We start from the raw sequence: 11,051 nt of genomic DNA on the forward strand, positions 1-11,051 counted from the left end.
ACTGGTCCATACTGGTCCATACTGGTCCATACTGGTATTGACCCATACTGGTCCATACTGGTCCATACTGGTTCATACTGGTCCATACTGGTATTGACCCATACTGGTCCATACTGGTCCATACTGGTTCATTCTGGTCCATACTGGTATTGACCCATACTGGTCCATACTGGTCCATACTGGTTCATACTGGTCCATACTGGTATTGACCCATACTGGTCCATACTGGTGTTGACCCATACTAATCCATACTGGTCCACACTGGTCCATACTGGTCCATACTGGTGTTGACCCATACTAATCCATACTGGTCCATACTGGTCCCTACTGGTCCATACTGGTGCAGGCACGCGGTTCCTGGTGGAGGCTGCAGCGCTGGAGGAGGAGCTGAGGGCGGAGCTCTCCCGCGTGAGATCAGCGGAGGGGGCGGGGCTTCCAGCGGCCACGCCCACCATCTGACCATGCAAAAAGGCCACGCCCGCACCGAAAAGCCACGCCCCCCGCGAGACCACGCCCCTCTCTATTTTGCATTAAAGGCACCGCGTGCCCCAAAATGTCCCCCGTGTCCCATTGTCTCCTCCCCCCCCGCACTGCCACTCCCCTTCCTCTGATTGTCCCCAGCGTCCCCCCCCCAAATCACCCCACAAGGTCAGGTTCCACTCCTTTATTGTCCTCAACAAAGTGCATCCCCGCCCTCCCCATGGAAGCCCCATAGCCACCCATAGCCACCCCATAGACCCCATAGCCACCCCATAGCCACCCCATAGCCATCCATAGACCCCATAGCCACCCCATAGCCATCCCATAGCCATCCCATAGACCCCATAGCCACCCCATAGCCACCCCATAGCCATCCCATAGACCCCATGGAAGCCCCATAGCCACCCCATAGCCACCCCATAGACCCCATAGCCACCCATAGCCATCCCATAGACCCCATAGCCACCCATAGCCATCCCATAGACCCCATGGAAGCCCCATAGCCACCCCATAGCCCCATAGTCAACTCAAAGATCCCACGGAAGCCCCGTAGACTCATAGGCACCCCACAAGCCGCCCCATAGCTCCGCTGCCATCTCCACCCCGACATCGCCCCCCCCCCCCCACGGCTTCCCCCACAGTGTCCCCCCATAGATGTCCTTCTCCCCCCCCCATGGGGCAGCTCAGCAGCCCCAGCCCCTCTCGCACACCCACCCCCCCAGGCTGACCGCACACGGTCTGTCCCCCACCCCCCCCCGGGAGTCCATGGCCACGCAGTCCTCGCCCCCCCCGGCCTCATCCGGCTGACCCCAGCGCCAGTTCCTGTGGGGAGAAGGTGGGTGTCAAACCCCATAGCCACCCCATAGCCATCCAGAGACCCCATGGAAGCCCATAGACCCCATAGCAATCCCATAGACCCCCATAACCCCATAGCCATCCCAGAGACCCCATAACCCCATAGCCATCCCATAGACCCCGTAGCCCCACAGCCAACTCATAGATCCCATGGAAACCCCATAGCCATCCCATAGCCTGCGTGGAAACCCCATAGCCACCCCATAGCCTGCATGGAAACCCCATAGCCACCCCATAGCCATCCCATAGACCCCATAACCCCATAGCCAACTCATAGATGCCATGGAAACCCCATAGCCACCCCATAGCCTGCATGGAAGCCCCATAGCCACCCCATAGCCAACTCATAGATGCCAAGGAAACCCCAGAGCCACCCCACAGCCTGCATGGAAACCCCATAGCCACCCCATAGCCATCCCATAGACCCCATAGCCCCATAGCCAACTCATAGATCCCCCATGGAAACCCCATAGCCACCCCAGAGCCATCCCCTGGACCCCATAGCCTCATAGCCAACTCGTAGATCCCATGGAAACCCCATAGCATCCCATAGCCTGCATGGAGACCCCATAGCCATCCCCTGGACCCTATAGCCCCATAGCCAACTCATAGATGCCATGGAAGCCCCATAGCCACCCCGTAGATCCATAAGCACCCATTGCCACCCCATAGCTCTACTGCATCTCGTAGACCCCATAGCCCCATAGCCAACTCATAGATTCTATGGACGCCACGTAGCCACCCCATAGACCCATAGACACCCCATAGATCCCCCATGGACTCCCCATAGAGCCCATGAAAACCCCATAGCCACCCCATGGCCCATAGCCACCCCATGGAAACCGCATAGACACCCTATAGCCCCTTAGGCCCCATAGATGCTCCATAGCCCATAGACCCCATTAACACCCCATAGCATCCCATGACCCCACAGACCCCGACTCCAAACCCCCTATGAGCCCCACCACCGCCCCCAACAACCAATAACCCTCAACCCCCCGTGACCCCCGGTGACCCCCCATGACCCTGTGACCCCGTGACCCCGTGACCCCGTGACCCCTCCCACCGGAAGCTGAGGGCGCTGCCATCCACCCATTGGAAGGAGCCCTCCGTGCTGCGGTCATGGAGTCCGATCCACGTCTCGTAGGGGGGGGCCAACGAAGTCAGGAACTCCTGGGTGGGGAAGGGGGTTGTGGGACCCCACAGCGCCGCCCTATAGCATCCCATAGAAACCAGCGGCACCCATAGTGCCCCATAGCGCCCCATAGCACCCCGTAACGCACTGTAGAAACCAATGGCACTCCATAGGAACCAATAGTGTCCTATAGAGCCCCATGGAACCTTACACTGCCCCATAGCTCCACAGCACCCCATAGAAACCAATGGCACACACAGCGCCCCATAGCGACTCTGTAAGTGCCCCATGGAACCCTATATCACCCCATAGCCCCCCATAGCACCCCACAGCCACACCCCTATAAAGTCCTTCAGTGCCTCACACCACCCCACGTCACCATAGCACACCATAGCACCTCACGGTGCCCCATAGTGCCCCATAGCGCCCCACAGGGACTCCATAAGTGCCCCATGGAACCCTATATCACCCCATAGCCACCATAGCACCCCACAGCCACACCCCTACACCGCCCCACGTCACCATAGCACACCATAGCACCTCACGGTGCCCATAGCGCTGCACACCGCCCCACATCACCCCATAGCAGACCGCAAGGCCCCTCAGCGCCCCCCACACCCCACAGCACCCACCTGCTCCTGCGCATCACCGATGACCACCAGCTGTGCCCCACTGTCCCGGCAGCGGCCCTGCGCCTGCGCCCACCCCACAGTGCCGCTCCCCACCATATAACAGCTGCCCCCGTGCAGCCGCCACCCGGGGGGGCAAACCTGGCACGAGGAGCCTGGGGGGCACCATGGGGACGTTGGCACCCGCCGACCCCCATGTCACCCCTCCACGGACCCCCATGTCACCCCCAGTGGGATTTCAACCCCCCCCGACCCCAATATCACCACCCACGGGGATCCTATGGCCCCACAGACCCCAATGTCCCCATCCACCAGTGTCATCCCCCATGGGACATCACCCACCCAGCAACCCCAATGTCACCCCCCGTGGGGTCCCTGTGTCCCCACAGACCCCAATGTCACCCCCGTTGAGACTTCACCCACTGACCCCAATGTCACCACCCCACAGATCCCAATGTCCCCATCCACCCACACACACCAGTGTCATCCCCCATGGGACATCACCCACCCACCCAGCAACCCCAATGTTACCCCCCCATGGGGTCCCTGTGTCCCCACCGACCCCAATGTCACCTCCAGTGGGACTTCACCCCCATTGTCACCGACCGACCCCAATGTCACCACCCACAGGGACCCCATGGCCCCACAGACCCCAACGTCCTCAACCACCCACACAATGTCACCCCCCATGGGACATCACCCACCCAGCAACCGCAGTGTCACCCCCATGGGGTCCCTTTGTCCCCACAGACCCCAATGTCACCCCCGTTGAGACTTCACCCACAGACCCCAATGTTCCTATCCACCCGCACACACCAATGTCACCCCCTATGGGACATCACCCACCCACTGACCCCATGGGGTCCCTGTGTCCCTATGGACCCCAATGTCACCCCCCGTGGGACCCCCATTGTCACCAACCGACCCCAGTGTCACCACCCATAGCAACCCCATGACCCCACAGACCCCAACGTCACCATCCACCCTCATTACCCCCATGGGACATCACCCACCCAGCAACCCCAATGTCACCCCCCATGGGGTCCCTGTGTCCCTATGGACCCCGATGTCACCCCCAGTGGGACTTCACCCCCATTGTCACCGACTGGCCCCAGTGTCACCACCCATAGCAACCCCATGACCCCACAGACCCCAACGTCCCCATCCACCAGTGTCACCCCCCATGGGACATCACCCACCTACCGACCCCGATGTTCCCCCCCCGTGGGGTCCCTGTGTCCCCACTGACCCCAATGTCACCCCCATTGAGATTTCATCCACTGACCCCAATGTCACCACCCCACAGACCCCAACATCCCCATCCTCCCACACACTCCAACGTCACCCCCTATGGGACATCACCCACCCACCGACCCCATGGGGTCCCTGTGTCCCTATGGACCCCAATGTCACCCCCAGTGGGACTTCACCCCCATTGTCACCGACCGACCCCAATGTCACCACCCATAGGAACCCCAACAGCCCCACAGACCCCAGCATCCCCATCCACCCATACAATGTCACCCCCCATGGGACATCACCCACCCAGCAACCCCAATGTCACCCCCCGTGGGGTCCCTGTGTCCCCACAGACCCCAATGTCACCCCCGTTGAGACTTCACCCACTGAACTCAATGTCACCACCCCACAGACCCCAACGTCCCCATCCACCTGCTCACACCAATGTCACCCCCTATGGGACATCACCCACCCACTGACCCCATGGGGTCCCTGTGTCCCTATGGACCCCAATGTCACCCCCAGTGGGACCCCCATTGTCACCAACCGACCCCAGTGTCACCACCCATAGCAACCCCATGACCCCACAGACCCCAACGTCCCCATCCACCCTCATTACCCCCCATGGGACATCACCCGCACATGGACCCCGATATTCCCCCCCCTGTGGGGTCCCCGTGTCCCCGCAGACCCCGATGTCCCCCTGCCCCCCACCCCCCCCCCGCTGTTGCTCACGGTTCAGGGCCCACAAGGCGTGCAGCAGCTGGTGCAGAGCGCTGCGTGTGGTGCTGCGCTCCCTCCACACCGACACCATCGTCCCCGAAACTGTGGGGACAGAACCGCCTGCCCAACGGCCCCGCGTCCCCACTGTCCCCAAATCCCCGCCTCTCCGTGCCCCCACATCCCCATGTCCCCTTGTCCCCGCGCCCCCGTGGTCCCTTTATCCCCACCCCCCCACATCCCCATGTCCCCACACCCCCATCTCCCCATGTCCCCCCATCTCCCCATGTCCCCCCGTGTCCCCATGTCCCCCCATCTCCCCATGTCCCCCCATCTCCCCATGTCCCCCAATCTCCCCATGTCCCCCCCTGTCCCCATGTCCCCCCATGTCCCCGTGCTCCCACACCCCCACATCCCCCCTTCCCCACATCCCCATGTCTCCACATCCTCATGCCCCTCCATGTCCCCACATCCCCCCGTCCCTCTGTCCCCAAATCCCCATGTCCCCATGTGTCCCCAAATCCCCTTAATGGGGTTGTTATGGGGTTACGGGAGCCTTAAGGGATCAAATCCCCATGTCCCCAGGTCCCCGTGTCCCCATGTCCCCCATGTCCCCACATCCCCATATCCCCCTTCCCCACATCCCCACACCCCCACACCCCCATAGCCCCATGTCCCCGTGTCCCCCCATCCCTCTGTCCCCACATCCCCACGTCCCCATGTCCCCCCATGTCCCCAAATCCCCGTGTCCCACCCTCGAGCCGCGTCGCGCTCTGGTTGGCAGAGAGGAGCTCCAGCAGCGCCGCCGTCTCCGTACCTGGAAGGGACAGCTGGGGACATTTGGGGACATGGGGGACACAGGGACGGGGGGAGATGGGGACACAGCCGTGACGGGGGGGTGACGTTGGGGGTGACAGTGACACCCACCGTGCTTCTTCAGCTGCGTTTGGTTCCCCTCCAGCATCGCCAGTGCCGCTGCCAGCGCTGAGCCTGTGGGGCGCCGCACCGCTGTCACCCGCGTCCCCATGGCGCCACCGCCCCACATCCCCCCCCCCCCCCCCCCCCCATGTCCCCACCGTTGTTCTCCAGCAGTCGCTGGGTTTCCCTCAGGCGCTGGATCTCCTGCGACAGCGCTGCATCTGTTGGGGAGGGGGGGAACAGTGCCACCTCCCACTGCCCCATAGCCACCCCATAGACCCAGACACCCTATAGACACCCCATAGACACCCCATAGACCCAGACACCCTATAGACACCCCATAGACACCCCATAGACCCAGACATCTTATTGACACCCCATAGACACCCCATAGCCACCCCTTAGCCCCCATAAAACACACTGCCCTGCAGACATCCCATAGTCACCCTATAGGCACCCCACAGCCCCACACTGCCCCATAGATCCCCCATAGACCCCAGGGAATCATCTTTGACACCCCAGGGTCCCATAGACCCCATAGACAATCTCATAGACCCCCCCCGCCCCATAGACACCCCACAGACCCGATAGCCCCCCACTGCCCCGTAGAAACCCCATAGACACTCCATAGATATCTCAGAACCCCCACTGCCCCATAGACACCCCATAACTCCCACAGAACCCTCTACCCCACAGACGCCCCATAGACCCTCATTGCCCCTATAGATCCCACTGCCTCGTAGACACCTCAGAGATCCCCACAGCCCCACAGAGCCCAGAGCTCTGCCCATAGACCCTATAGAGCCCCAATAGACATCCCATAGACCCAGACACCCTATAGACACCCCATAGACACCCCATAGACCCAGACACCCTATAGACACCCCATAGACACCCCATAGACCCCGACACCCTATTGACACCCCATAGCCACCCCATAGACCCAGACACCCTATAGACACCCCATAGACCCAGACACCCCATAGCCACCCCATTACCCCCATAAAACACACTGCCCTGCAGACACCCCACAGACCCCCTATAGGCACCCCACAGCCCCACACTGCCCCATAGATCCCCCATAGACCCCATGGAATCATCTTTGACACCCCAGGGTCCCATAGACCCCATAGACAATCTCATAGACCTCCCCCTGCCCCATAGACACCCCACAGACGCCCCATAGCCCCTCTCTGTTCCATAGACACCTCAGAGATCCCCACAGCCCCACAGAGCCCAGAGCTCCCCATAACTCCATGCATCTCATAGACCCCCATGGCCCCACAGATTCCCACAGCCCCCTATAACTCCCTGTCCCCCATGCCCTCCCGTATCCCCACATTGTCCCCATGTCCCCCCATGTCCCCCCCATGTCCCTACACCCCCACGTCCCCCAATTTCCCCACATCTCTGTGTCCCCTCACCCCCACATCCCCACAATGTCCCCATGTCCCCCTGTTCCCCAGCATCCCCATGTCCTCATAATGTCTCCACGTCCCCCCACTCCCCCCATGTCCCCTCAGTGTCTTTCCACCCCAATGTCCCCACACCCCCACGTCCCCACAATGTCCCCATGTCTCCCCCGATGTCCCCTCACCTCCCTGTGTCCATAACAACCCCCCTCCACGATGTCCCCATGTCCCCCCCATATCCCCCAATGTTCCCATGTCCCCCCATATCCCCAGTGTCCCCACACCCCCATGTCCCCACAACATCCCCACATCCTCCTCACGTCCCCTCTCCCCAGTGTCCCCACATCCCCCCCCACATCCCCCCACCCCTCCCTGCCCCACTCACGCCGTCCCAGCAGTGTCCCCAGCAGCAGCCCCCACGCCACCACGGCCGCCCCCAGCAGCAGCCACAGCCCCAGGGGGGCCCCACAGGACCCCCATTGCCACCCCCAACCTGTGGGGACAGCGATAGGGTTGGGGGGGGTCCCATCGTCGTTGTCTCCCCTTTCCCTCTGGCCCCACAGCCCTGCACCTGCTCGGCCCTGACCCATGGCAGCAGCGACACTGCTGGGGACACCCACAGGCAGTTGTCACCCCTCCCCAGTGCCACCCCCTCCGGATGTGTGTCACCACCCCCAGACACGTGTCAACCCCCCTCGATGCCACCCCTGGACACGTGCCACCGCCCCAGTGCCGCCCCCCAGAAATGTCCCACTCCTATGGTGACACCCCCCAAACATGTGTCACACTCCCCCCCCCCCCCCCCCTCGGTGCCACCCTGTTCTGTGGAAGGAGGAACTGGGATTGGGGTGGGGACAGGATGTGGCCACCAGTATGGTGACAACAGGAATGTGGGGGGGTGGGAAGGGGGACAGTGCAGTGTCACTGGGAATTGTCCCACTGCCCCTGAGGGGATGAGGGGCAGCCCCATGTCCCCAAGGACCCGCTCTGGTGTCCCCAGAGATCAGCTGTGGTGCCCCAAAGGGGACAAGGGACACCTGCATGTCCCCGAGGACCAATCCTGGTGTCTCCAAGGGGACGAGGGCACCCTGATGTCCCCAAGGATCAGCTCTGGTGTCTCCCTATGAGGACAAGTGACACCTCCGTGTCCCCAAGGACCAACCCCTGTGTCCCCAAGGATCAGCCCTGGTATCCTCAAGGGGACAAAAGACACCTTCATGTCCCTAAGGACCCACCCTGGTGTCCCTAAGGGAACAAGGGACACACTTCCATGTCCCCAAGGACCCGCTCTGATGTCCCAAGGATCAGCTGTGGTGTTCCCAGGGGGACGAGGAACACACCTCCATGTCCCCGAGGACCCACCCTGGTGTCACCAAGGGACAAAGACACCCCAGTGTCAACAAGGATCAGCTCTGGTGTCCCCAAGAACTCACCTTGTTGTCCCCAGGGAGACAAGGGACAGTGCTGAGGGACGTTGAAGGGTCATCCAGTGGAGCAAGAGATCATCTGTGGGGCCACAAAACAACGCGAGGATCCCATCATGAGGACAGGGGACGGCGTTGAGTGACATCCATGGGTCCCAATGTCCCCACGGAGGTCTGAGGGCCACCAGGGGTGACAGTGGGCACCATTGATGGGCACCCAACGTTGAAGGTCACACAATGGGGGACGTGAAAGAAGGAGATCGTCCCAGCACGAGGTCCTGGGATGGCGCTGAGGGACAACCTTGAGGTTTAACATCCTCAAGGGAGTCTGAGAGCCTCCAGGAGGGACAAGGGACCCCAGCAAGGGACACTCGATGTTGAAGGCCATCCAGTGGATCAAGAGGCCATTTGTAGGGACACGAAACAACAGGGACATCCCAGCATGAGGACAAAGGACAAACAACTGTAGGGGCTGGAAGGGGCTTCTAGAGACCATTGCAGGCATTGATCTGATCCCTTCTCAGCCTTCTTCTTTGTCGAGGCTGAGCGACCCTCTGCTCAGCCTTTCCTCCCGGCTTCGTATCATTGCTGCACTCACTGAGCAGACACCCATCCCTCATCGAGGTCGTTGGTGACGATGCTGAACAGGACCGGCCCCAGCACCAACCCCTGGGCATCGCTGCTGGTCCCAGGGCTCCGAGCTGGCACCGCCCTCACCGGCTCTCAGCCCATCCGCTTGTCTGCCCCACGCTCTGCTATCTGCAGGTTGTGGGGGACAGTCCCCAAAGCCGTGCTGAAGTCTGGGTGGACGGCATTGGATGACACCCCTGCTCTCCCCCCTCCACCCATCCTAGAAGGCTGTGCGGTTGGTGGAGCGCCATTCTCCCCCGGCGAACCCGTGCTGACTGCTCCTCATCACCTTCTTCTCCTCCAATTCTCCTCCTGCAGAAGCTGGCAGCCCGAGGCCTGGATGGGTGCAGTCTGTGCTGGGTGAGGAGCTGGCTGGAGGGCAGGGCTCAGAGAGTGGTGGTGAATGGAGTCAAATCCAGCTGGCGACCGGTCGTGAGCGGTGTGCCCCAGGGCTCGGTGCTGGGCCTGTCCTCCTCAAGATCTTTATTGATGGCCTGGAGGAGGGCATCGAGTGCACCCTCAGTACATTCGCAGATGGCACCAAATGGGCTGGAAGTGTGGATCTGCCTGGGGGTGGCGAGGCCCTACAGAGGGATCTGGACAGGCTGGAGAGCTGGGCTGAAGCCCATGGAATGGGTTTCAACAAGGCCAAATGCCGGGTCCTGCACTTTGGCTACAACAACCCCAGGCGACGCTGCAGGCTTGGGGCGGTGTGGCTGGAGGACGGCGTAGAGGAAATGGACCTGGGGGTATGGATGGATGCTCGGCTGAACATGAGCCGACAGTGTGCCCAGGTGGCCAGGAAGGCCAAGGGCAGCCTGGCCTGCATCAGAAACAGCGCTGCCAGCAAGAGAAGAGAGGTGACTGTGCCCCTGTACTCAGCTCTAGTAAGGCCGCACCTCGAGTGCTGTGTCCAGTTTTGGGCCCCTCAGTGCAAGAAAGACGTTGAGGCCCTGGAACGTGTTCAAAGGAGGGCGACAAAGCTGGTGAGGGGTCTGGAGCACAGGGCTGATGAGGAGAGGCTGAAGGAGCTGGGAATGTTCAGCCTGGAGAAGAGGAGCTCAGGGGAGACCTCACTGCTCTCTATGACTGCCTGAAGGGAGGCTGTAGTGAGCTGGGGGTCGGCCTCTGCTCTCGTGTCATCAGGGGTAGGACCAGAGGGAATGGCTTCAAGCTACGGCAGGGGAGTGTCACGGAGTTGACCAGATCAATTGATGTCCGTGACAGGGGCGACAGGCCTCTGCCCTCCCCACCCCCACCGCAGTCCCACAAAAATGGGAAGGAAGGAAGGGAGGAAAAGAGCAGCGGCAACAATCTATGGAGGAAAACTTATTTTACTATAATATTAGAATACAAGATAACACAATATATACAATTTAATTGAAATTGAGATTAATAAATCAGACGAGATAAGAGAGAGAGAGTTCCCGGGACCGAGTCCAACCTGAAAAGCTTGGAACGGCCAGGAAAGCACCTCCAGCACCCACTGCAAGGCAGCAAGAGAGCGCCCCCCCACCCGGAAGGGCCAGATCCCGTGACTGCTGTAATGTACAGGGATAGGTACCTGGGATTGGGCATTAACACTTTAATACCCCGTACACTACATGAT

The sequence above is a fragment of the Tetrao urogallus genome, assembly GCF_951394365.1.
Source record: "Tetrao urogallus genome assembly, chromosome: 36".
Taxonomy (NCBI): domain Eukaryota; kingdom Metazoa; phylum Chordata; class Aves; order Galliformes; family Phasianidae; genus Tetrao; species Tetrao urogallus.